Source organism: Halichoerus grypus, chromosome 8 (assembly GCF_964656455.1).
Source record: "Halichoerus grypus chromosome 8, mHalGry1.hap1.1, whole genome shotgun sequence".
NCBI lineage: Eukaryota > Metazoa > Chordata > Mammalia > Carnivora > Phocidae > Halichoerus > Halichoerus grypus.
In genome coordinates this window covers 136,075,627-136,103,385 of record NC_135719.1, presented here as the reverse complement: position 1 = coordinate 136,103,385, position 27,759 = coordinate 136,075,627, and the positions used below count along the sequence as shown (strand labels likewise).

At 36.3% G+C, this 27,759-nt stretch overlaps 1 long non-coding RNA gene and 1 pseudogene across 1 annotated transcript in view; both read left to right on the top strand.

Annotated features, from left to right (window-relative positions):
* Positions 1-10,138, top strand: part of LOC118544252 (uncharacterized) — a 170,524-nt gene extending 160,386 nt beyond the window's left edge. Inside the window, exons 4-5 of the long non-coding RNA XR_013450203.1 lie at positions 3,019-3,260; positions 9,408-10,138. This is a non-coding gene — a long non-coding RNA (uncharacterized LOC118544252). The remainder of the gene's footprint in view (positions 1-3,018; positions 3,261-9,407) is intronic.
* Positions 10,139-23,877: 13,739 nt separating this feature from the next.
* Positions 23,878-24,016, top strand: LOC118554240 (small nucleolar RNA SNORA62/SNORA6 family; annotated as a pseudogene).
* The last annotated feature ends 3,743 nt before the right edge of the window (positions 24,017-27,759 follow it).

Below are 27,759 nucleotides of genomic sequence, written 5' to 3'. Positions count from 1 at the left end.
GAAGAAAAACCACAGATACATGAAATTTAAGCTAAAACCTTGGGGGTATAAAGTGTATCAGGGAGCAAAGGTGCAGGGCACATGCTGGTTATTTAGGACATTATCAAAATTCATCAAACCTCAGACACCTTGTATTGTAAGCTACACAGTTAAAATTAAAACACAATTTTAAGGGGTGCCTGGGTAGCACAGTTGGTTGGGCAATCGACTCTTGGTTTTGGTTGAGGTTGTGATTTCAGGGTTATTATCTCAGGGGGTGGTGGTATCGAGCCCCTTGTGGGGCTCCGTGTTCAACATGAAGTCTGGTTGGGTTTCTCTCTCTCCCTCTGTTTGCCCCTCCTGCTTGTACTATTCCTCTTTCTCTCTGTCTCTCAAATATATAAATAAATCTTAAACACACACACAATTTTTAAAATGTGTATTATGAAAGAATCTGCATGTATTGGTTATTTTTTGTAATTGTAATTTTAGTAGAATCTGGCTTATCATGATATCTCCAAATTAAATTGTATAATTAAGTGGCTGAGTTAGATCTATTATTTTGAGTTGAAATCAGTTCTAGATTTGTGTTCACCAATGGAAGATTCAAAAAAAATTAAGGGTTCTTCTTTTTTTTTTAGAGAGAACAAGAAAACACACGGGGTTGGGGAGGGGCAGAGGGAGAGTGAAAAAGAATCTTAAGCAGGCTCCACGCCCAGCGCAGAGCCTCACATGGGGCCTCGACCTCAGAACCCTGAGATCATGACCTTAGCGAGTATCAAGAATTGGCCACTGAACCAACTGACCCACCCAGGCGCCCCAAGGATTATTCTAATTATAGGTTTAACTGAACAGATTTATAAACTTTATTTATTTATTTATTTATTTATTTATTTATTTATTTATAAAGATTTTATTTATTTATTTGACAGAGAGAGAGACAGTGAATGAGGGAACACAAGCAGGGGGAGTGGGAGAGGGAGGAGCAGGCTTCCCACTGAGCAGGGAGCCTGATCATGACCTGAGCCGAAGGCAGACGCTTAACGACCGAGCCACCCAGATACCCCATAAACATTATTTATCGACTCATAAATTATTTTAAATATTTATCATTTAGCTTATCAATTCTGAGACATTTTCATATTTTGAGACACATTTGTCCCTGAAATCAAGATGTGTCTTTCAATCAATGGCATGTCATAGTTTAATTGGCAGCTTTTTCCTTTTTTGGAATTATGGTTGGTTCTCATATTCACACTAGTTATGGTCTCTATAAGTCACTATGAACACTGAGTTAGCAAATACTGAACTGTTGTTCCTAGAGGAAATACAAGATTAGGTTCTTGTGAACTTCTGATCATCTTTTCATGAACAAATCAATCCATAACTTTGTTTTATTTGTGTTTCTATTTAAAGACACCTTATTTAATATATATTGTTGATACTTTAACATTGAACCCATGGACAATAGCCAGGAACAGTCTGAATGAGGCTTATCCAATATCCTTACTTTCTTCATCAGGCACATAACAGTCTAGTACTTAGAAACACTAGCCAGCACTTGAACACTGTGCTAGAGAGCCATTTTGAACAGAGAAATCACCAAGAAAAGCACAAAAATGCAAAAAAAAAAAAAAAAAAAAGTGGCACTAAATAGACCATAGAAAGAACTCTTGTTTACAGTATGACAACTGAAACAAGAATGCAGAGTGTCATCTTCTTTGACCTCAGCTGGGCAGGCAATCAAAAATTTCCCTGCTCTATAGATTCCTGTGCTTGTGAATGACCCCGAACATGCCACAGACACTGATTTTGGAGTTACAAACAAATTGTAACAAATAGACAAACTTGCAAATAAGAAATCTGTGAATAATATGGATCAATATAAAATGACATATCATTTCTTATAAACAACAAAATATAAAATGATGTTTCTTATAGTGAAAGCTATTAGTTAATGGGTTTTGTAAATAGGCTTTGTAGTTAGGTCAGGTAAAATAGTTAAAGAGGAATTAAAATATATCAAAATTAAAAACTAAATTGTTGGGGCGCCTGGGTGGCTCAGTCGTTTGGGTGTCTGACTCTTGAATCAGGTCAGGTCCTGATCTCTGGGTCCTGGGATTGAGCCCCACGTTGGTGTCTATGCTCAGAGTGGAGTCTGCCTGGGATTCCCTCTCTCCCTCTCTCTCTGCCCTCTCCCCTACTCATGCTCTCTCTCTCTAAAGTAAATAAAAATTTTTGAAAAAAAATAAATTGTTGGAAAATGCTCCATTTAAAAAGTTTTCGAGTGGGACCAAAAATTATTCAAAAATTCTTTAAAAATAATTGCTAAAGTCAGCTCAACTTACACATACAATATGATTTATAAGCTGGACTTAAAACCTTGATAAGGAATTAAGAATTCAAATTGGTAACTTTAATAAATCAAACATTAATTTTTAAAACAAAAAGAAACATCTGAATAGTCATTCCTATTTATAAAAGGCACCCTTAAATATATTATAAATGATGAAAAACAATCCAGAAGGAGAGTAGAGTAAGAACAAAGACAAGGGGATGTGAAACAGCTGGACATCTTTTAGAAACTGGAGTGCAGGGTGTATCCGGGGGAAGGAGAGTAGATAAGGTTAGAGAGGGAGATAAAAGCCAAAGTAAGAAGGGAATTTTATGCTAAGTACTTGGAATTTCTTGAAAATCAATGGAGACAGATTTAAAGGTTTAAAGCATGTAAATCATAACTGTATTTTATAAAAAAATAAAGAAGGTGATTCAGGTCTATGCATGGAGAGTGGTAGCAGAGATGAAATAAACACAAAGTGTCTCTCACGTTCTGATCTGAGGATTTTGACTGACTGGACATGGGCATTGAATGAAAAAACAAAGGTAGTGAATGGCTTGGGTGAGGCCTTTTAGGAAGATGACCAAAAAAGTGGAGGAGTGGTTTTAAAGGAAATAAATAAGAAAGATCCCCTTCCTCCCCAGGCCATCCCCACCTTGCCAAAAGTGACTGACATCAAACCATTCATAATTTCCTTTAAGCTCAGAATAGGATACAGGGTGAAGCTCCAATCCAAAGAGGCTGCCAGTCAGACTAGAGGAAGTCCTCAGAAGTTTCCTATGGACTGGCTGCCAGTGAGGAGACGGGGAAGCAGCTACATCAAGAACCAGATCAGATGATCACCCCAGCAGCAGAGGAGAACAGCAGGAAGCCAAGACTATTAAGAAACTGAGGAAACCAGAAGGAGGCATGGCTTTCCCACCAGCTATGTACAGACGGTCATGTAAGCAGATTATTCCCAGCCTGGCATGGATGGGCAGTGGATAAAGGGTGGATAGAATTGGGGAGAGAGTGTATGTGGGGAAGGAAATGGCATTTATGAACCTGACTGGGATTGGAAAAATAATCTTGATTTGTGTGAAAAATAATCACTATATGACACTGAATTTATAGGAAAGCATATAGATTAAAATTTGTGCCATTGTTGGAAATGGGAGATCAGAATAAAAAAAAAATGTAAGTTCAGGGAAAGAATAAGAAAAGTTCTATTTTTGAATTTCTGAGTTCTATAGATTGTGGGAAAGTGAAACTCTTAAAATGGTTATAGTGTCAGAGGAAAAGACGGGATTTCATATAGGCACTCTAGACCAAGGCACTGGACACCACATATAGTAGGTGTGACCATCCTGGAGAGAGATGACTCACTAACAAGTAGAAATTCCCAGATTTTTAGAATTTGAAGACTGTCTTAAACCCCACCAAAGGATCACTTTTAGATAGAATGAGAAATACTGGCTGAGATTTTGTCTTTGGAGAAAGCTGTGCTTTGAGTCTCCTGGAGTGGGGGTGCAAAAAGCAATGATGCCTGCCTCGCACCCAGGAGATCTTGCAAGATATTTGGGTTGGTACGTGGACTTGCTGGAAGAGAGAGGAAGAGCTATGGCTATCATGGGACTGAACTATTCTGTCAAAATGTGTTGAGGGAAAAAAGGATTCATGACCCTTTCCCTTGAATGAGAGTTGAGACATACTGGGCATGTGAGTGACCTGGACTTTCATCTTAGAATCTTTCAACTTCTTCCTGAAAGAATTGCCTGGGAGTCCAGTGGAGAGAGTTCATATGGAGCAGAACTCTGAAAAAAAAAAAAAAAAAGAAAAAAAGAAGAAAAAAGGAAAAAAACAGAAAACAAACAAAACTCCAGGTGTTATGGGTGGAGGAAATGGAAGAACAGAATATACCTTCTGTAGAACAAGTATTGTGGCTGGATGGACCCAGCACGGAGTCTTCCAAGGAATCCATGGTCGTGCTCATGAGAGAAAGAATGAGCTCTGAGTATTTGTCAGGCTCAAAGAGTGCGAAACCATCTACCAAAGCCCAGGGAAGAAATACTGTAGTCAAACGGTGCTAGGTTTATTAATTTGCTGTAGTAAGGGAAACCTTACACCATGAGGAGCTGTAGGCCAGTGAGTATAAGGGGATGTAGGATGTGCTTGTGATAAGGTTTGGCTTGAATGGGTGACTTTGGGGAGTTATTAGGAAATTGAGGGCTTGTACTGGGTTGGAAGCTATCAGTAAGCAAGAAGTAGTTTGATGATGGGCCTCTTAAGGGCCTATCCCCTTATAAAGGGGGTAGGAGTAATAAAGTGGGATAGAGTTGTCATTGATAAAGAACCGATGGTCCCTAGTGTTAGCCAGGCAAGACAAATGTTTGATCCTCTTTGCGGTTGTCTAGTGCCCTTGTTTGTGTCTCCTCCCATCTTGGTCAAGGAGTAACCTTTCTGATGTTGATATTGAGTAAATTGTTTATGTCCAGTACCAAGTTAGTTGCCAGGCTAGCTACCTGGGAGTTCTCAGCTATTAGGAGCATTATTTTGTTTTGTTTTATTTTGTTTTGTTTCATTCCGATTTACTTATAAGGGTCAAGTAAAAATGTACTGCTCCATCTTCCTCTTTTTCCACCACATTATCCCACTAAGGAGGGGATCAGTTATAATTTTAGATATGGGTTGGGTGGCAAATGGGGAAGAACATGTATGTGGCTAGAGAAGTCAGTGAGAGTCCCTGTCCTGAAGGCAAGTGACATGCACCTGTAGGCAGGTGAAAAATCTGCAGTTGACTGACACCTGACACGTTGCCTTTGGATGAAAACTGAAGAAATGGTTTATGTTTTTCACTGGATAGTCTAAATCTTGATTTAACATGCAACTTAGAGTGACCATAGAATGTTATATTAACCATGTATAACCAGGAAAATCATGACCTGCTTGAATTTCCATCTGGAAGCAGTGAAACTTAGCCATGTGAAGATAGCTGAAGAATGTGGGAGACGAGTAAATTTTCACTTTGCAAACATCCCGAGAATCAGGAATGGTCAATGCTCCACGTACTTTCTTTTTTCTGGTTTCTCCTCCCCTGGTCTCACACTTCACCAGGCATGGGCATTTAGGCTCAACTTTGTTGAGGCATAGACTTCCAATCCAATATAGCTAAGTCATGAGTCTTCCCAGTGTCTTGGTTTTCCTCCTTAATTAAGTAGGCTTGATACCCATAGTATATAACAGAAACTCAATATACATTGAATGAATGAAATTGTTCAAGCACAAAGAGACAGTCTAATTAAATAGTCTTGTACAATCATCTTATTCAGAGTCCAGCTGAAAGTCCTTTATGTGACTTTCTTTGGTTAGTTATGCAAAATATGTCATAGAAAGGATTTCTTTTGCTGTAGTTTTTAAAGGCTTTTAAAGGCTTATGGAGGTAAACTTGAAATCATTAAAACCCATCCATTTTAAATACACAGTCCAATGCATTTTGACAAACACATACAGACATAACCTAATACGCATCACCTCGAAAAATTCCCCCCTGCCCCTCTGTAACAAATCCCCTCCCCCGACACCCAGCCCCTGGCAGCACTCATCTGATTTTTATCCCTGGAGTTTCGTCTTTTCTAGATGACATACAAAGGGAATCATTTGGTAGTTATCCTTTTATGTCTGGCTTTTTTTCACTGAAGAGAAGAGTTTGAGATCCATTCTTTCTGTTACATATCACAGTGGTTTTTCCTTTTTACATTAGGTAGTTTTCCACTGCATAGACCTGCCACTTGATGGGCACTGGGGTTGTTTCTAGTTTGGGGCTGTTATGAACAGCTGTTATAAATGTTCAGTCTTGTGTGGATAGATGTTTTAATGTCTCTTGAGTGAATATGTAAGAGTTGGTTTGCTAGGTCGATCCTGGGAAAGTGTATAAAACACTGCTGAGTGGTTTTCCAAAGTCAATGTGTAATTTTGCTTTCCCATCTCAGGGAGGAGGTTTGTGTCCTTTTGCCAGCGGCACCTGATTTCATCAGCACACCTGCACCATGGAGGGGAATTGTTCCAGTCTGCTGCCCTGCCAGAAATCCCTCAGTTCTTTTTGTGAGCATTAGGTGTGGCTTGTGAAAAAGAGCTCAGTCATGAGTGCTTTCATACTTCCTTTGCATGGGGGTTTCCATTCTTAACTGATCTGACAGCCTACCCTCAACTTTTAGGAATTGGTTAACATTCTAGCTGACTGCTTTTGTCTCTGATTCTATGGCACCAGGCTCTGTCTCTTTTGCCCCGTGAAACTCCTCAGAGAAACTTGACACTTTGGAATTCAGTTTGCTTTACTGATTTTCAAATTCAGCTGTCAATGGGCTCAAGGAAAGGAATAACTGTAGATTATATGGCTTTTTCCTCATGGTTGGGGTGACAACGATGATAGTAGTGTGTGTGTGTGTGTGTGTGTGTGTGTCTTTCTATATACCACCTAGAGACAGAACAAAGGCTTTCTTTGCTATTATAGTTGGGTTGCTCTTTACTGTTTCCTGGCAGTCCATTATGCAATTTATGCTAAGTTGATAATTCTGATGGGGTGATGGTCATTCATGCAGACTGTGCTGCAAGCTAAAATAAGGCCAATATGGACATGAAGTTCTGGCTGAGGTGAATTTTCCAGCTTAGTGGTGCTTCCAAGAGTATGATAGCTTCCTCCCCCCTGCCCCCAAACAGAAAAGATCCATTGACATGTCAAGTCTCAAAACAGGACATGCTTACTGTTAATTTTAATTAAGAGAGAGAAGACTTTCACTGGTAGAATTTCCATGTAACTACTTAAAATAAAGCTCTTCCCATGTTCAGGAGCTAACTAGTTATTGTTAGATTTGGGTTTGAGATGCTGAAGGCCGTGAATTGGGGTGATGGATTGGACTGGTCCCAGCTGGGGAATTTGAATGAAGCTGCAGGAGCTCTAAGGTCATTGGACCAGATGTCCACAGACATCTACACTTGAGGACACACCTGAGAGTGGTATCAAGGTTTTTCACATTAGCACAGTAATGGTCCTCCCACAGTTCAGGCATCGGAAGGGACATTTATAATTCTAGAAACATGTTCAAGTTTCAACAATGTATACATTATTGTTATATATTTTAAAGCACCATTAAATATGAACATTTTTGAAAACTTGCTGTAAGACAGGGACTACTTTATTTATTTATTTATTTTTTAATGTTTTATTTATTTATTCATGAGAGTCAGAGAGAGAGAGAGAGACGCAGAGGCAGAGGAAGAAGCAGGCTCCCCGCCTAGCAGGGAGCCCGATGCGGGACTCGATCCCAGGACCCTGGGATCATGACCTGAGCTGAAGGCAGACACTTAACCATCTGAGCCACCCAGGTGCCCTAGGTACTACTTTAAAGCATTAAAGAATTATATATTTCCCAAATATTAATAATTATTAATATTAAATAATGTAACAATAGGTAATACTTTTGTGTCAGATACTGTATTAATTGTCTTACATATATTGTTCAATATTAGTAATAACAACAATAATAATTTGATGATATTGATGATAGCTAATATTTTTTGAGTGCCCTTACATGCCCCATATTCTGCTAAGACCTTTACATACCTGAGCTCACTTAATTCTCACAAAAGCTCTATCATATATGTACTATTGTTATTGACATTTTATAAATGAGAAAACTGATTTGTAGAAACAGATTTATCCTAAGATATAAAAGGGATATAATAAGGGATAGAATAGGAATTTGAACCAATGCCGTCTTACCATACTAATATAAAAGGATCAGGTTTAGATCTCTAGGGAATATAGTTGGACTTCTTGGGTAAATGTATTTTTGAGTCAGATTATGTTGTTTGTATGGAGCCTACATTGGATAGTGGAAGGAACAGATTGTCCTCTGAGGCAGACCTTTTCAACAGTGGTGCAGTCCTTCTACATTTCATTGCCTGGGCCAATTATATAACTTCACTGAGCCTTGATTTTCTTATTTATAACATGTAAATGATACCATCTGTTTTTTTCCCCAAAAAATATTAGAGGAAATTTACACATAGAAGCTAGATCTATATATGACACACTTTTCCAGTTTCTGAAATTAAGACAGATTTTCAACTCATTGACTGAAGAAGAGGCCAGTATCCAGGAGAAAGGATGCTGAAACACAGTGGGAAGTGAACTTGGCCAGGATTTCCCAAGTCGTTCCGCAAGGACAGTTATTATCACCTACATTGGTACACTGTGGAATGGGGAACACAGAGTCACTTCAGGACTATTGGATTTGGGTCATAGTTGGCATTGATATCTGGAGACTCAGCATCATCATGGCACCCCTGTTAGGGTAGAAATGGATGTGAGTCAGGTGAAGAATGAAGTCCTGCTCCAGGAGTAGCTCATAGCAGGTTTACAGAGTCAGAGGGATTATCCTGGTAAATACTGAGAGAAAGGCAGTGGGAAATGTTTGCAAAAAAACTTGAGGAGGAAGATCATAGTTGGGTACAGAAACAACGTGTAATTTTGAATGAGATGAGAGCTGATGTAAAGGGGGAGAGTGGCCAGAAATGTGGACAGAGCATTAAACATGGAACTTGCATCATGAAGCTCTTATATTCTGACATAATTTTATAGGCAATGGAGTCATAAACAGATATTTTAAAAATGAGGGATGTGAACACATTACAGACTTGAAGGATCACTATGGCAGTGTTGCAAGGGGTATAATCAGAGCCAAAGCTGAGGACAGGGAAAGCATGTGGATGGCCAATGTACAATACAGGAGAAAGATAGGGAGAACTTGAAGTCAAAAGATTCAGGAGATTTGAAGAAAGCATACATAATAGTATTTGGTGACTGATTAGATATCTAGGAGAGAAAGACATGACAGCAATTTCTAGGTATCTGGTTGGGGTAACGGGATGAACAGTGGTATCATTAATTAAAGCCTGAAATGGAGAGGAGGAAGCTTGGCAGAGAATGCAGTAGTTCAGGTTTGGACATATTAATTTGGAGATGTTCAACAGATGTACCATGCAATAAGGAGTTGAATATATAAATATATGACTTTTGAATTCAGTGCAGAAACTCCAACTGTCTTTACAGATTTGGGTGCCACCAGGATACAGATGTCAGTGAGGGTATAACAGTGGCTGAGCCTGCCTGGGTCATGTATCAGCATAAGAGAAAGGATTCGAGACTGGAACGTTGGGACGCTCAACATGTAAAGGGAGAGAAGAGCACCAGGAAAAAGCAGCATCAAGCAAGGTGGTGAGAAAGGAAGGGGTGGTCTGCAGCATTAGGTACTGCAGAGAGGTAAGCTGAAATAAAAGCTGAGGCATGCACAAGGACAGGCACTGGGAGAGTTGAGGTCCCATCTGAAGTTTTCCTGGATGCCCCCCCCGCCCGTTTTTAACATAAATTGAATGTAATGGCTCTATTCCAGGGCCTTCTGGTTTGCCAATATCCCTTCTGTCTCAGGAACTTTGCACCTGAGTTTCCCTCTTCCTAGAAGGCTCTCACCCCAGCTGTGTTTTTGCCTACCTCCTTATTATCCCTTGGTTCTCAGGTCTTGCATGAGCTAGATTCTAATCTGGGTTATGTCCTCCCGCCATATGCCCTCAAGATGGATCATACTTCTTTATAAGGCACTTTCACAAGAATTATGAAATAATTATTTGTAAAATTTTACTTTAAATGTCTGTTTTTTTCCCTATGTGACTGTAGGTTAATGTTTTTTGTTTTTTTTTTTTCTCCCTAAGTGACTATAGGTCAAAGGGAATAAGGATTTTACATCCTTTGTTCAACTTTGCATTTCCAGTGTCTGGCAGACTGCCTGCAACATAATAAGTATTCAAACATAATTGAGTTTATTTATTTTATTGATTAATAAAATTTATATGCTGCTTAAATATGCCAAGCATTATTTTAAGCACTTTATAAATATTAACTCACTTAATTATTGAATGAAGAATATAGTAAGCAAGGATGAGAATGGAAAATTACAGACCAACTGCCAAGAACTTCTTTCCGAGGACACTGTTCAGAATGATGAGGGAAAATGGGACTTCAAAAAGAAGATAGCTCAGTGGAGGGGGGGACACATCCTAGAGCCTGAATGCCTGGGAGCAAATGCAACCTCTGCCCCTTCATAATTTTGTCAGTTGGACAATCATTTCATCTTTCTGATCACTTAATCATATCCTTTTCTTCATCTATATTATGGGGACAATAGTAGTATTTATCTCATGGGTTATTATGGGCATTCAATGATTTAATGTATGTCAAGCCCTCAGAGCAATGCTTGGCGTGGAGGAGACCTTGTAAGTCTTGCTATTATATTTCATATATTCTAACATTTCCCCTTCATCCCCTTTCCCACCACTTTCCCTATTTTCTGTATCTGTCATGGAAGCAGGCCACGGACATTTGGTCATCAACAGCCTAAAAATTAAGTTTACCTCTGAGCATATCTTCATTCACATGTGTCATTTATTTTCTAGTGACTTGAGTGGGTTTTAAACCCTTAGGTTTATATCAGTCCATTTGATGCTATTCTAATTGAAATTATACTGCTACTGCTTATAAGCAGAATGTAATTACTTCATCTGGCATTTGAACATGACTATAAGCTACCCCATTAAAAATTACATGACCCTTTCAATGACTATATTCACTTTTTTTTTTAACATCAGCAATGAAGAGCAGAGTAGAGCAAGTCTCCTCAATGCACAACAGAGAAATGGCACCATCTCTGTGGCCTCTTTTATAAGATGAAATCTACCATTTATTTCAAATAAGTTATTGCTATATCAAATCCAGAAGCCCAGAAAAGTGGCTTTACAAAGAAATTTAATTAATTGTTTAAATCATTTACAATAGAACTTCAAGAAAATATACATGATAACATAATTTGGGTAGACAAGGTTTTTATAAGCATAATAAAAAAAATTTATGGAACACACTGATATGTTTGGGAAAATAAATTCAAAGTGTATATTAAAATAAAAACAAAAAGAGGAATGACAAGAAATATTTTAGTTATGTGTCAGAAAGTTATTCTACATATAGGAGGAACTCATAAAAACCAAGGAAAAGATTAACAACCTAATAAAAAATAGATATATACAAGAACAGGCAATTAACACATACAAAAGAAGTCAAATAACCAATAAAGTTGGACACATTCCACTGCCAAGTCACATATAATAATTATGACCTCTTTTTTTGTGTGCGTATTATATTATAAATATTGAAAAAATGATTTCTAGAAGCATCTTGAATGCTAATAAATAAGAAATTTAAATAAGTTTAAATCCATATCATGAAATACTTTATAGCATAAAAAGATTAAAATACTATTCAAAATTTTAAAATGATTAAAAGAATTAGGTAGATCTATACACTGATACAGTAAGATACGCAACAAATACTACTGAGTGAGAAGAAAAGCTCAGAATAGGAAGTAACATGCTTACTTTGGTAAAAGGAACACACACACACACGCACGATGCACACAGACATATATAATAGTATATATGTATTGTGTGTATGTATATATACATATATGCACACGTACATACATAGATACATACACATACACAAACTTATGTCTCTGTATATATAAATACATGCATGCATTTACATGTAAAATTACTGAGCACATGCCTAAGAAATTTCTAACAGTGTTTGCAGACTGGGGTATGACATGGGTGGAAGTCTCACTAAGTTCACATTAAAAAAAATCAAGCTAATGAGTATTTATATAGAAATACTTTTTTTTTTGACAGAGATAATTTTAAGGAACTTTTTTTAAGGCAAGGAAATAAACGCTTTTATGTTTTCCTGATATGTACTGCAAGTTTTCTGTTGGGTGATTTGGTAATATATATCTCAAGTCTTAAAAAGTGTTTATTCTTTAAACTAGCGAAACCTCTTCTGGACACTTATTTTGAGAAAATATCAGCAAAAACAAATCTGTATAGAGGCTCATTTTAATATTCTTTATGGTAGTGACAACCTGGAAGCAATTAAAATGTCTAACTCTAGAGAATTACAGAACTCTATGAAATTATATAATTTACTATACAGCCAGTGAAAATCATGTTTTTAAGAAGTCTCACACTCTGGGACATTTTATGAGATATAATATTTACAAAGCAGATATCATCCAAGCCACAGTATGATTTTGCTATGTTAAAATATATACTTAATAGTAGAAAGATTGGAGATATGTGTATGAAATGTTATGGTGTTTCTCTCTGGGTGATTACATTATAGATGGTTTTAAATTTTCTTTTTTGTGTTTTTCAGGATACTCCAAATCCTTTCCAAATAAATGCTGTATTTTATCATTAAAATAATTGTATTTTATTATACAACGGAACATGTTCATTGTGCAAATATTGAAAAATACAGATAATCAGAGATAATTGTTTAATAATTTTGTCTATGCTTTTATAAATACTTCTATTACTGTATATTTGGTAGGGAGAAGATTATGGTATATATGTAGTTTTATAGAGGGCCTTTTTTCTAATTAATATCTCATGAACACATATTCGTATTAATATATATTTGTTTATAACACAATATATAATTAATTTTTATTTTAGCATGTGGGTTATCTTAGTTTATTTGCAACCAAGAAATAATGTTGGCTACTTCCATTGTTTACAAATATATATTACTATAATAATACTACCATAGAATATCTATAGCTAAATTATTAATAAATCATTGATTATTCTCCAAAGAGAAAATTTTCTAAGTAGAGTTGATATTTCAGGGAGTACATATAATGGTAAGATTTTTGAGTGATACTGGCACATTGAATCAGAAAATTTATAGCAATTTACAAATCTGTGTGCCAGTTTTGTTCTTTACCAAACAGATACTTTTGTAATCAAGGAAAACATACTGTGTTTCCCAGTGGGCAATCCATCAGTAAATCATCTACCCAAGAAATCTTTCTCCAGAGTAATCCAATTTACTTCTCTAATGTTTATTCTAAAAATACATGGTATACACTAAATCTGGAGGTGGAATTTCAAAGATGACCAAGCTAACATCTCCTCTTCTTAAGACTCTTCTTAGACTATTATACAGAGACAGACACACAATAATTATGTGGGTTTTATGAGAGTATATAATGACACAGTGTAGCAAAGTTGTTTTATTTACTTAACTTTCTCAGAATTATAATGATAGCTATAGAGGCAAGTATTTCTGATTTCTGAGAAACAAACTGAGGGTTTTAGAAGGGAAGGGGGTGGGGGGATGGGTTAGTGATGGGGTGATGGGGATTAAGGAGGGCATGTATTGAATGGAGCACTGGGTGTTATACACAAACAATGAATCATGGAACACTACATCAAAAACTAATGATGTAATGTATGGTGATTAACATAACATAATAAAATAAAATTAAATTAAATTAAAAAAAAAAGTATTTCTGATCTCAACTTGCTCCTCTGGCAAAAGTACCAGAGAACAAACTAGTAGGTACACTGGTTATATATGCATCTATTAAAATATTAATATATTAATGCACATTAATGCACATATATACACACAAGCATGCATGTGCATCTCATATAAACCTCAAGATGCCATAAGCTTTCTTTTTTTTCCTTTCATTTTCTTTCATTATTTTTCTTTCATTTCTTTCATGTCTGCTGATATATGCTGGTTATCATTTGGTAAGCTGTTTGTTGAAAATCATCCTCCATTTAACAAATAGTTATTGAGTATTTCGTATGCACAAAGCAACAAAAAATAAAATGTGGGGAACCTTCTTTACAGTCTAGTGAAGGAGGCAGTGTTCAGAATCTCCTATGATCTCATTATAGCTCATGCATTCATATAAAAACTGATCAGAAAATTATAATTAGTTATTTAGTCATTATCCATGCAACATATATTCACTGAGCTCTTATTAAGTACCAGGCTCTGTGCTTAATACAATAGTAAATAAGCAAACCCATAGATGCTTCCATCGTGGAGGAAAAGATAAGAACATCATTTTAAGCAGCTGCATATTGTCTTTTTAAATAATGTGGTTTTGAAAGAATTCTCAGTGGTTTGGGGAATATATTTTAATCTTGTTTTGTTTTTGTTTTTTTTCTAAATGTGAGCATTCAGTGTCTGCCTTTTGTGATGGCATTTCAAATTGGAATATGAAAAATGCAGTTAAATAAATGAGTTTTTAAAGGTTATTATAAGTAAAATGACAGAAGTGGAATTGTCAGGGTTATTTTTTACTTTTCCTTAATTTGGTGGTAAAGAGAAAATCGGTATTCTTTCCCTAGCTTTAAGATCTTAAAGAAAAATTAACGTATTAAAAATCATATCATTGGTTATAAGTTCTTAAAAAATACAACACAATTTGGTTATATGTTAAAATTTTTGAGTTGAGGAGGTAGGGGATATCTCAAAAGAATGGGTTTGCAATGTAGACATTATTGTGGAAATAATCCAACATAAATAATGTCAGTGCAGGTTTTTCCCTCTTGGGGAGGTAAATGTGTGTACAAGTTGATGCCAGACGTCAAAGAGGACAACTTAGCATGTTTTAACGGCACTTTGATATAAGTATCTATCATAGACTTTTTTTGCTCTAGCTATGATATTCAAAAATTACAATTATTTATTTTTTGAATATTACATCAGTCAGTCCTCTGTCTATAGAAAGCATTTATTTTAAAACATAATACTCATGAACACCTGGGTGGCTCAGTCTGTTAAGCATCTGCCCTCCGCTCAGGTGATGATCCCAGGGTCCTGGGATCAAGCCCCAAGTTGGGCTCCCTGCTCGGTGGGGAGCCTGCTTCTCCCTTTCCCTCTGCCCCTCCCCCTTGCTTGTGCTTACTCTCTCTCTCTCTCTCTCTGTGCCAAATAAATAAATAAAATCTTAAAAAAAAAAAAAAAACCAAAACTATAATACTCAGAGGGGCGCCTGGGTGGCTCAGTTGGTTAAGCTTCTGACTCTTAATTTGGGCTCAGGTCATGATCTCAGGGTCCTGGGATCCAGCTGCCCATGGAGATCCCCCCCTCAGTAAGGGGTCTGCCTGAGGATTTCTCTCCCTCTGCCCCTCCCACTCGCATGCCTGTGCTCTCTCTCTCTCTCAAATAAATAAATACATCTTAAAACAAAAGCAAAAACACATAAAATGCAGAAAATCTTCACTTTCCCTGATAAGCAATTATGCAACTTACTAAATTCTAATTCATTATAAGTTCTTTACTGAGTGTTATAAATTGCTGCAGTGCTTTATGGAATTCGTGTGAATTTAGTAAGTGGATTGACACATGATTCAGTTTGTAAATCCTAAATGGAAATAATTGGATTTATTCTTCTTACTTCAATGACAAAGATTAATTGATGAGACAAGTTAGTAATAAAATGAGAAAAAATATTGATTAGATCGAGAAAGGAAAAAAAAATCCTTGATAATCAACTAGTCATTAGCTTTAATTAAATAGTCCACATTACTAGCTATAACATTTTAATACATTACTCTAGTAATTTAGTTTTTTTTCATGCATTGCATCTTAGGAATGGTGTTGTAGAGGAGTATTGAAAGCATGATTTCGTTTATGCCTCATTTGAAGGTGTGTTAATGATGTTGGGAAGTAACATCATTAGGAAATTATAAAGGTTATATTTCCTTCTTTGATAGAATCATTAAAGACTATTTTGTTTTTGGTGCTTATTTCAGAAAAATTATTTCCTGGAATCAAGAAATATGAGCATTATTTATAAACCATTATATTCTGTCCATAATAATTACAACTTCATGAGAAGTGGAAGAGGAAGAAAATGATACATATTGATGAGCTTGCTGGAAAATTGAACAATCAGGAATATGATGAGTGATATCACTTTTCCAATCTGCTTTGGCTTTTCCTGTCTCTTGAGGTCAGCAGGGACAAAAGAGACTAATCAGTAGAGTTTAGAACACGATAGTTGAAGAGAACAGGTCTTGAAGAGAGCAGTTGGAAGACAGCAGGTCTTGGCTCCAGGGGGAGGGTTTTGGCAACGCCTAGGCAGACCTGAGCCAAGACGGTCAAAGTTTTTGGAAGTATTACATTTTTAATAAGTAAACCCAAGTGCTGACCAAAATCAAAGTTGAAATGCCTCTGAATACTTTGAAGAAATGAGACAGGTGATAGAGGAAGCTGATGTGGTGGGTGGAGTGCCCACGGCTTTTCTCCCAGGGTTCTAGCTGCAAGATGATCTCCAGGGCCCACCCTAGAAGGATTAGGGACCTGAATATACCTCCTGAAGGACTCTGCTTGAAATAGACTGATAAATTCAGGTACTAAGCATATGAAGAAATGATAAAGGTATATGTAATATTATACACACACACACACAGTTTTTCAGAGATTCTTTTTTAAAAAAGAATAAATAATTTTTAAAAATATATAAAGACATATTATACCAAGAACATTTTTATTTGATGTAGGGTGGATGTGTAACATCTCCAAGGATTTTTCAGACAAAGATTCAGCTAACGATCCTGAATCTGTACAAACCTAAGCAAAATATAAAAGGTCTATATAGTTTTTTGAAAAAAAATTCAAGTGATCTCAGTTGTGGAAAATTTCTGCTTTTCTTCATAAAAAACAGTGTGAGAATGATGCTTTGGGTTACCTGCTGTTAAATTTTTAAATATAAACATAAAAATCAACTGAACTAAGGTTTGATAATGAAGATTCTTGGCTTAGTGAAAGCCTTCACCTGGTCAAAAACAGTGAGATAAATATATGAATAATCAGTGGACTTACAGAATGATCAAAATCATAAAATTGCCCCCAAAGCTTCTACTAAATGAAGTAGATAATCTTTGCATATTTCATACGTAAATGATTGAAATTTCCTGGAAATTCCACAATGTTTGAAAAATGCTCTGCATCCTGCCCCCACTTTTTTTTTTCCAGCAAATGTCAAGAAATATTTAATGTAATCATCAGCTAAATCTTAGCTTCAGAGATGATGAAACATTTAGTTTTTTGATTATCTAATTTGTTGGACTTTGGCTTATATGCTGTAGTTACATAGACTCTTCCAAGTGGTGAGCTTGCTAAAGGTTGATCCAAAAGTTTCATCCACCTATCTCAGGAAAATAAGTCAGGAGGTTTAGCCATACAAGAGCTTAATAAAAAATTCAATTTTTCTATGTAACTAATTTTGTCATATCTTCACTTGTTCCATTAATTAAGATCAAAGAAATATGCCACTTATTACTGCCAAGTTCTTGAATTTTTATTGTATGCTTGTGATGTTTATTAAATTTTAAATTAAAATTTGTTCACAGCTTCAACCACACAGGAAGGTGTAGGAAAACAAAAATGGTTTTCCTGGGTTTTGCTGCAGTAACAAACAACACCTGGTTTTTCATGTCTGACCACATCCAAGTTTTAGTTCTGGCGTATAAGTTGTATGGCTATGGGTTAGATCCTGCTGTACTCCAAGTGTACTTTTCATCTTGAATTCTGAGCTGAAGAAGCAATCTATCTGGGACATGGCATTCTTATGCAGGAGGGAAAAGAGAGTGATCATATACACTCATAGGATTGTAGTAAGTTTTCCTTTCATGCTACAGATGGCCATATCTGTCTCAGAGTTTTAAGGAAAGTAAAATGATCAGCAAAGTGTGATAGTAATGGAAGAAGTGTTGTAGGGTGAAGATTTGATGAGGGCCCAAACTAAGGCAGTTATTGGGGAAAATGTAGAAGAAGGACATTTGATAAACATTTCAGAAGTAGAATTAATGGCACATGGTCTTTAGGTAACATCTTCTAGTCCATCGACTTTAAAACTCATTTTCTGCTGATGATTCCCATTTTTCTATACCAGCACTGACCTCTTGGTTGAGGATTAGACTTCTAAAATACAAATTTAGGTGCTGGATATACATCTCACAATAGTTATATCTAAAACAGACTCCTTAATTCTTTTTTCTAGGCTTCAACCTGATCTTCTTCATGTATTTTTTTTTTTTATCAGTAGAAAGACAGTTGCTCAAATCAAGAAACCAGAAATCATTTATTTTTTCCTTTCTTTCTTTCACTTCCTCTCATTATAACTCATTTTGCAATTCTGACTGTTCAACGTTCAAAATACATCTTATATATTTCCAGTTGTTTCTGGCACCACCACCACCATTCTAGTGCAAGCCAATTTGGAAAAAGTGGTTAAAATATGATAAGTCCTCCATACATATTTGTTGAATGAATGAATGTTCTATATTTGGATTTGTCTCTTTCCCTCTTTATCATCTGTGGTCCATTCTCCACACCTCTTAAAAGACAGATCAGATCATGTTACTCCTCTGCTAAAAATATTTCATGACTTCCTACTTAGCTTTCAGAAAACAATTTTGTCATACTGTAACCTAACAGAATTCTGCCTGTCCTACTTCTAGTCACCTCTCCAATCTCATGTCATCTCTTGGCTTTCTTCTTTTCTTGATTTCTTCTCTCCAAACACACATATTTCTTCTGTTTTTCTCAAACTTGCCAAACTTTTCATGCTTCAAGGGTTTTGGGCTTTTAGCTTCCTCTGCCTAATTATACTATTTTTTTTTTTTTACTATTTTTGAGTGATTGGCTCATTCTTATTTTTGAAATCATAATTCAAATGTTGTTTCTGCAGAGTCCTTCCTTAACCCGATTAAAAGTTTACTCCTTTGGTTATATCACATCATTAAAAAATATAATATTTCCAGCAATTATAATATTCTTAGATTATTTAATCTATTTACATGACTTCATTCTTCATTACATAAAATCTCCATTAAAACAAGGATCTAGTCTAACTGTAACCCCAAGATGCTCAGTATTGAATGAATGGTGACCAACTGGATGAGGGCTGTGGGGAATAGTAAGGGATAGAGAATGATTCACAAGACAGGCGGATGGTGATACATTGGTTTAAGTGGGAAATACAGATGAGATACAGGTTGTGGAGAGAAAATGATATGTTACTTTAGACTCCGATGAGTTTGAGGTGTCTGCAGGACATTTGGACACTGCACATATGTTTCTGGAGCTCACTAAAACAGAGAAGATAGAGATATATGTGGGATAATTAGCATAAGTGAACAAAGTTAAGAAGTACACATTTCAGTCAAGGAGAATAAATCATTTTTCTATAGCTGCCATAATAAGTTACCATAAACTTAGTGGCTCAAAACAAGCCAAATTTATTATCTTACAGGTCTGAAGTTCAGAGGTCCAGATTGGCTTGACTGGCTCTGGGTTGCACATGGTGGAAATTAAGGTGGTGGCTGTCTGGTCTCTTATTGAGAGAGAGGTTCTGGGAAGAATCCATTTCCTCGTTCATTCAAGTTTTGGCAGATTCCAGTTCCTTGCAGTTTCAGGATTGAGAAAGTAAAAGATGACAACATCTTTTCATGCTGTCTGACAGTCAGGGGATGCTGTAACTCCAAGAGGCTTCTCTCCAGTCTCAGCATAGGGGTCCTGACCTCTCAAAACAAGAAATGCCATGTTGACTCTTTTTCTTACTTGGACCTCTCTGACTTCCCCTTCTGCCACAGCATCCCCCTTGCACGTTCTTCCACAACGTCTCCCTAATGGAATCTCCCATCTTTATTTTATACTGTTAAGGGCTCATATGATTAATTACATTGGTTTCACCCAGATAATCCAGGGTAATCAAAGTCAGCTGGTTAGTAACTGTAATTACATCTGTAAAGTCCCTTTACAGCAGTACCTAGAATAGAGTTTGACTGAATAACCAGTAGACAGGAGTCTTGAGGGGCATCTTTAAAATTCTGCCCCTCATGCAAAGTGTGAAAAAATTCCTAAGAAGTAGGGGCACCTGGTGGCTCAGTCAGTTGAGCATCTGCCTTTGGCTCAGGTCATGATCTCCAGGTACTGGGATCAAGCCCAGCGTCAGGCTCCCTGCTCAGTGGGGAGTCTGCTTCTCCCTCTGCCCCTCCCCCTGCTTCTGTGCTCCGTGCTCTCCCTCTCTCTCAAATAAATAAATAAAATCTTTAAAAAAATTCCTAAGTGTACATGTCCTAGGGTTAAAAGAAGAACCAAACAGACATGTAAAAACACCACTTGGGTTGGTAAAAGACACAGTGGAAGAAAATGGTATCTTGAAGTTAAAGAGTGAGTGAATCGTGTTAAAATGCTATAGAGAGGAAGGAACCAGGGCACTTAAAAATTAAGAAATCATTCAAGACTTTTGAAAGAGAAATTCTGTGGACTGGTATGGACATAAGTCCAATTTTAGTAGGTTAAGGGATGACTGGAATATTCTAAGTTTGAGCAGGAGAATTTAGAGTACCATTTCCAGAAGATTGATGGAGAGATCAGAGAAAGACTGTCAGGTGACAGTGCTCTTCCAATAGGGGATATTTGACGGAACAATAGTTTTCTTCAAACCACAAGCTTGTACCTCTGAAGAAGCAGAGGTACAAAAATAAAATAAAATAAAACTGAGTCCAGTCATCTTCCTATATTATTTCCTTCAGTGATTCACAAATATTTAGAGCCACATTTAAAAAAGGTGTTATGTAAATTATGTCACCACAACCTTTGGAAAGCAGCTTTTATAAAACAAGTCAGATCTCTGTATTGATATGCAAGGAGATTCGAACAAGAATTCTTATTGTACTCTAAAAGCCACACAAAAAGAGACAAAAAGCAACAATCTCGGGCTAAAAACAAACAGCTTGATTAAACTCTTACCAAAGAGAGATGTTAAGTCTTTATGAAGTTCTCATGATGTTATTTCCAACAAGACTTTTTTTTTTTTTTTTGAGGCTAAGCTCTACATGTTCCCTACATTCTTGTACTTTTTTAAAAGAGTCAACTAACTGATGGTCAGATGCCAGTGGTCCTTCAAAACTTTGAAGGAGACAAACAAGATTAAAGCAAAGGCACACAAATTTGCTGGTATGCATTTGCAAGAAGTAAATGGGTGCCATCTGTGAGAAAATTTCATTTGCTGCCTAATTAATTCTCCCATGTTCCCTGGTACACCAATGCAAAGCTCATAGATACAACTGGAAAAGGGAACAGATGGCATCTTTCAGTTGCCTATTGACTACTGTGATCTTCTTGCTAATTAATCTAAATAAAGCACCCATTATTTAATCTTAAACAAAATTTCAACTGGATAAGGTTTTGAGGTGTCATTAAGAAAATGTTTTCCTTTGTTTGCATTTGCATAAATCATCCTGGTGTTTACTCTGCATTTTAATGATTCCAAGAAGTTGCAGAAACATCCACATCAGTCAGAAGGCCTTCTTCCTCAAATCCACCGGAAAATAACTTTTAATATCAGAACTCTAATAATCCAGTGACAACTGTCATAGGTTGAGTCTGAGTTTTTTAAATTAACAAAGGGAACCAAAAAGATAACAAAACATATACTCTTCGTTAGAAATCCAAGGAATATTTTGTCAGCAATACCTAAGATCAGGTACCTAGAAGTTGGATATTGGTGATGTCAATTTTTAATTTACATTAATAATGTTAAAAAATGTTGGCTTTTCTTTTGAAGTTCCTCCATCCATGGGTTTCAAAAAATATCCACCTTTACATTTCAAATTTTTTCTTCAATAACATGAGCAGTCCTATCCTCTTGTTCCTCACTACCCTCCTTTTCAGGAATTTGGAAATTACAGCCTTTTTGATTTTGGAAGAGGCACTAATTTCACAGTATTTTTAGTAAGTTATTAAGGGAGATGTATCCAATAGAGAATACTTAAGAGATACATAAGAGTTAGTTTCATTTCCTATAGTTGGAAAAATAATAACTGATAATATGAATTATTATGGAAAACCAACTCAATTTAACCTCAAGTAGGTATGATTTTTTTTTTTACTCTAATGAAGCCATTACAGTAATGGAAAGTTGCGTCTATCTTAAAAAAAAAAAAACAAAAAACAAAACAGAAACATAAAAGCATCTTAACAGTAAACAATTTGGGTTTCTTCCAGAAATGTAAGATGATTTTTATATTTGTTGCCCCTAAAACTTCTTCAGTAAGTTAAGCAATTTAAATATCTATTTAGAGTAACATTTTTTCTTGGGAAGTAGCTTGTTGGTGAAGAATTGATTCTTTAGAAGTTCCATTTTTCTTTATAGTTCAATTACAGCACTTATCATGCTGTATTGCTATTCATCTTTTTTTTTTTTTAACATGACTAACTTTCACAAGTCTGAGAGGTTGGTTCTGCAAGTCAGAGACATGTCCAATTTATCTTTTCTCCCCCAGCATGTAGAGATGTGCTTGGCACATAGTCAGGAATCAATGAACATTGTCCAAGTGAATGAATGATTACATTTTACCTGAAAGAGTGATGATATCATGCAATACAACCTCAAAGTACACTTTACTCAGGAAAAGAATGAAGCTGATTATTTGGTGAACATGAGGAAACCCACAATACTCTAAAAAAAAAAAAGGAAACAAAACCAAAGATTCATTCATTTTTAGGTCAAAATATTTCACTCCTTTTGTTTCACTCTGGTTTATGCTTCAGAGAGGTAACAAACCCTAAAGCAGCTCTTTGTAAAGCACTTAGCTGGGCATGACTGCTGGTTCCTTAGGCAGTGAGGCACAGGTGAGAGGAAGCTTATCCTTGTCTTCTGTCTTGGGCTATCCTCACCTTGGATTGGGTTGATACCTCCCTTACATCCCAGCTGGAACAAATGTCAAGCCCCTTATTGCCTCCAACCTAAAATATTTTCTTCTTTTTGATCACAAATTAATACATATCTGATACCTAGATCTTGTTCTTACCCAATTCTCTAACTGCTAGGTTTCCATACATGGGAGTATTTGAAACAACAAAATACCCAAGAAAGATGGGCCATACCTGTTGTCTAGTTTAATTGTTCTCCAAAATTTGCCTCCAATACCCCTGATGAATTATATCCCAGGCTCTGCTTAAACCTATTCCTCAAGAGGCACTTTGCATTTGGCATTTTACAGCATTCTTCCTAATACTGACCCAAAATATATTACCTTATTTGTTTGTGAGATAGTCTCAGACAGATCATATTATAGATCCAAAGATAGGCCATCTACATCTGAGGAGGACTTCCTGACCACTCTAGTTATCTGGCATACCCAAGGAGAGGAAGATAGCATGTCTTCAGAAGGATCCTTTGTGCAGAGTGGAAATGAGAAGCATTTAATAGGCAATAAGAATTCATATTGTAGAGGATTCTGAAGAGCTTAATCTCCAGTCTCACTGAGGTTCCTGAGTAGTACTGGGTTTAGAACATAGAACTATATATGTAATTTTAATTTTCCTGTGTGCAAACAATATTGCAATGCAGACACTGCACACACAAAATTTGGGTAATGATAAACGCTAAATATTAGACCACAAACAGAAAACTAGAAAAATTTTTATAAAATATTTAAATAAAAAAAATATTGCTGGAGAGGATAAAGCCACATACTCTAATAATATTTAAATAGATAAGTGAATGAATAAATAAATGAATTAGTGTATGAATGAGTAATCAGATGAAGTAATGAATGGAGGAATAGATGTAGAATCCAGAAAATTTCAGACAGAGGCAAATCAAGGGCAGGTCTGCTGCTTATAAAATACCTAACTATAGTAGTGTGCTATATGAGAGGCAAGGCTTTTGCTTACACCACAAGGGTCTATGGTCCAATGAGTGGAGTTTGATAGTAATTCTTGCTACAAGTTAAAAAAAAAGCCTAATTATAATGCTGTAAACTAATAATTTTGAATATTATTTAGTATTTATGTCAGTTGGCTTTTTTTGTTTTTAAAGATTTTATTTATTTATTTGACAGAGAGAGACACAGTGAGAGAAGGAACACAAGCAGGGGGAGTGGGAGAGGGAGAAGCACGCTTCCTGACGAGCTGGGATCCCGATGCGGGGCTCAATCCCAGGACCCTGGGATCATGACCTGAGCCGAAGGCAGACGCTTAATGACTGAGCCACCCAGGCGCCCCTATGTCAGTTGGCTTTTTGATAAATTTTATTAAATTATAAGGTGAAATTTTAATTTAGGTGCTATCATTATCTGTGTGTGTGTGTGGGTGTGTGCGCACATATGCGTGCATGCATATGTGTGGGGACAGAGAAAGATTTGTGAAAACATAGTCCTTGCAATCAGCTAAAGAAAATCACTATCTTATTGATAGAGTCCTTAGTTTAAGCTACTTTTGGATGGTAACTTACAGGACATTTAGCAGAAAGAGATGAGGTAGCTAAAATCCAACCGTGTTTATTGAGCATGTACTACTCATTTATTTTATGGAACACTTTGTATGCATCATCTCTTCATCTTACCTAACCTTCACATCTCTGTCAAGAAGGAATTATTGTCCAATGTTCTAAATATCAAGAGTGAAATACAGAGAGGTTGCATAATGGGGTGACTTACCCAAGGTTACAGTTAGTTAAGTGGCCCAGCGATTATGGAGCTGTAACTTACAAGTACCATGTCATGGTGGCATCTCATCTTTGTGAGAGAATCAAATCCATCCCTTTGAGATACACATATCTTTTTACTTTCCATTCCTTTTGCTATAACATTTAATATGGGTGCAGTAAGACTAAGAGAATATAGATAACCTAAAAAGGGTGGCCAAGGAAGGTAAAAACTAAAATGTTTTGATGCAGATGTTTCAGATTATTTTAAGCAGTTGTTTCCAGGATATTGGTTGCTTCTTATTTGAGGCAGCACAAAATGCTACAAAGCCTGTAGCTCAGAGATATGGATGAATAGTCTACTGTACTTACAAGAGCCCTCTTCCTTCATTTGTCAAGCTGCAGGAATGATTGGCTCTGTTGTAGAGTGGGACCTTCCCACATCACGGCAGCTTCAGAGTAAGTGCTTTCTGCATGAGCTTTTCACGGGTTTTAAAAAGCCATTGGGACTGGGTCTTCAAAGAATCCAGACTGACTGACAAAAGTCAAGGGTCAAGGAAATCTGGCATTGAATGATTTGGTGTCGCCAATTTTGGAGAATGTTCAAGAAAGAAAAGGAAGGAAGGAAGGAAGGAAGGAAGGAAGGAAAGGAAGAAAGAAAGAAAGAGAAAGAAAGAAAGAAAGAGGGAAAAGATCTTATGAGAAGTATTTTTTCACCTTAAAAACATAAAAAAACAAAACTAAGCATTCAAATTAAATTGAAGAAAAAAAGTTCCTAGTCAAGAACAAATATAGCACAGTGTCTGGCAGGCGGAAAGGGCTCAATAAATATTTTTACTGTATTATGAAAGAGAAATATTTCAACTTGATCTTGAGATGGTAGAGTGATGTAAAAGAATGAAAGAATTTTTGTCTTTCCAGATTCCATTCTTCTCCTATTCTAAGACATTATCAATTTTAAGAAGCAATTGATTCATTAATATACTTTGGGGGAAAACTTATAATAATTAAATATACATAGTTCCTGATAAAACAGGAAAACACATTCATATTAGAATTGAGCAAATAGGGAAAGTCATCTCTGAGTATTCAACTAAATTGCCCAACTTTGGTTAAGGCATCATGATTGGACCAGTGAAGAATAAAAAGACAAAAGAGACATGTTCCAGGCCTTAATATTATAAATCCTTGAGTAACTGAAAATGTTGTGCAACTATGGCAACTGTTTCACCTGATTATTTTAAAAAAATCAATTTTTGAAGAAAGTGAAGAGTTTGTGTCCATCTGAAGCCCAATTAAAATGACAGATCTGTAGTTTCAGTTGCAAAGGAGGAACAGAAGGGATATATAAACATACTGTTAGTCCCAAATTGTAAAATCCATCTCCCATTTAGGTACACAGCTTATTAAACTTTTGGATGATTAAGCCAAGAAAGAATTAGAAACAGCAGTTTTCTTTTGTTTCTGTAGCAAATCCTTAATAACATTTTATAGCTTGTCTAAAGCAATGGCTTAAATCCTAGTTTATCTCAACATTTTAGTTTCCCTGTCTGTCCATTTTTATATACTCCAGTAAATATCCATCTTCATCATTGCTAAAGATAAACTACTTGTATCCCCATCTGATTCTTCATAAGAAATCCCAGATATTGCTACAAATAAAAGGAAAAAAAAAAGAGTTAAGTATGATAATGGTGTGTTAGATACTATTCAATGTATATCTAAACCATTAACAAGCAAATAGAATATAAACAAATCAATAACAGAACCTATAAAAGCATGAAAAAGCAGGACATTAGTGCTTAAAGAATGTTCTTGTCTTTGTATTACTGGAATCTACTACAAATATGCACCCTAGGGAGTAGTCAATTTACTTTTATTGCTGTTGTTATGGGTTAACGACTCCAAGCAAAGTATTCAGAAGAAACTAAAAGAAGGAGCCATTTGAAGCCAAGTCTCTAGTCATTTGGTGAAGATTATTATAAGGTGAAATGCAAAAGTCACAGCAGTTGCTGTGTAAGATGTCACAACATCCCAGGAAACCCCAAGGAAGATCCAGAAATTTCTGACTGTGTGCACACAAAGTTTTCATTCATCTGAAGACTTCTAAGCATTTTCCAAGGATTTGTTCCACACATCTTAACCCTCAAAGCAACGGAAGTGGAATCTGTGGTTAAAGAATATTACTGCACTTAGCCACACTGGAAAACAGTATGGAGGTTCCTCAAAAAGTTGAAAATAGAGCTACCCTACGACCCAGCAATTGTACTACTGGGTATTTACCCCAAAGATACAAATGTAGTGATCCGAAGGGGTATGTGCACCCCAATGTTTATAGCAGCAATGTCCACAATAGCCAAACTATAGAAAGAGCCAAGATGTCCATCAACAGATGAATGGATAAAGATGTGATATATATATATATATATATATATGTATGTATATATATACACAATGGAATATTATGCAGCCATAAAAAAACCACGAAATCTTGCCATTTGCAACGACGTGGATGGAACTAGAGGGTATTATGCTAAGCTAAATAATTCAATCAGAGAAAGACATGTATCATATGATCTCACTGATATGAGGAATTCTTAATCTCAGGAAACAAACTGAGGGTTGCTGGAGTGGTGGGGGGTGGGAGGGATGGGGTGGCTGGGTGATGGACATTGGGGAAGGTATGTGCTATGGTGAATGCTGTGAATTGTGTAAGACTGATGAATCACAGACCTGTACCTCTGAAACAAATAATACATTATATGTTAAAAAAAAAAAAGAAAATAGTAGGAAGGGAAAAATGAAGGGGGGGAAATTGGAGGGGGAGACGAACCATGAGAGACTATGGACTCTGAGAAACAAACTGAGGGGTTTAAAGGGGAGGGGGTTGGGGGGATGGCTTAGCCCGGTGATGGGTATTAAGGAGGGCACGTACTGAATGGGGCACTGGGTGTTATACGCAAACAATGGATCATGGAACACTACATCAAAAACTAAACATGTAATGTATGGTGACTAACATAACATAATAAAATAAAATTGAAAAAA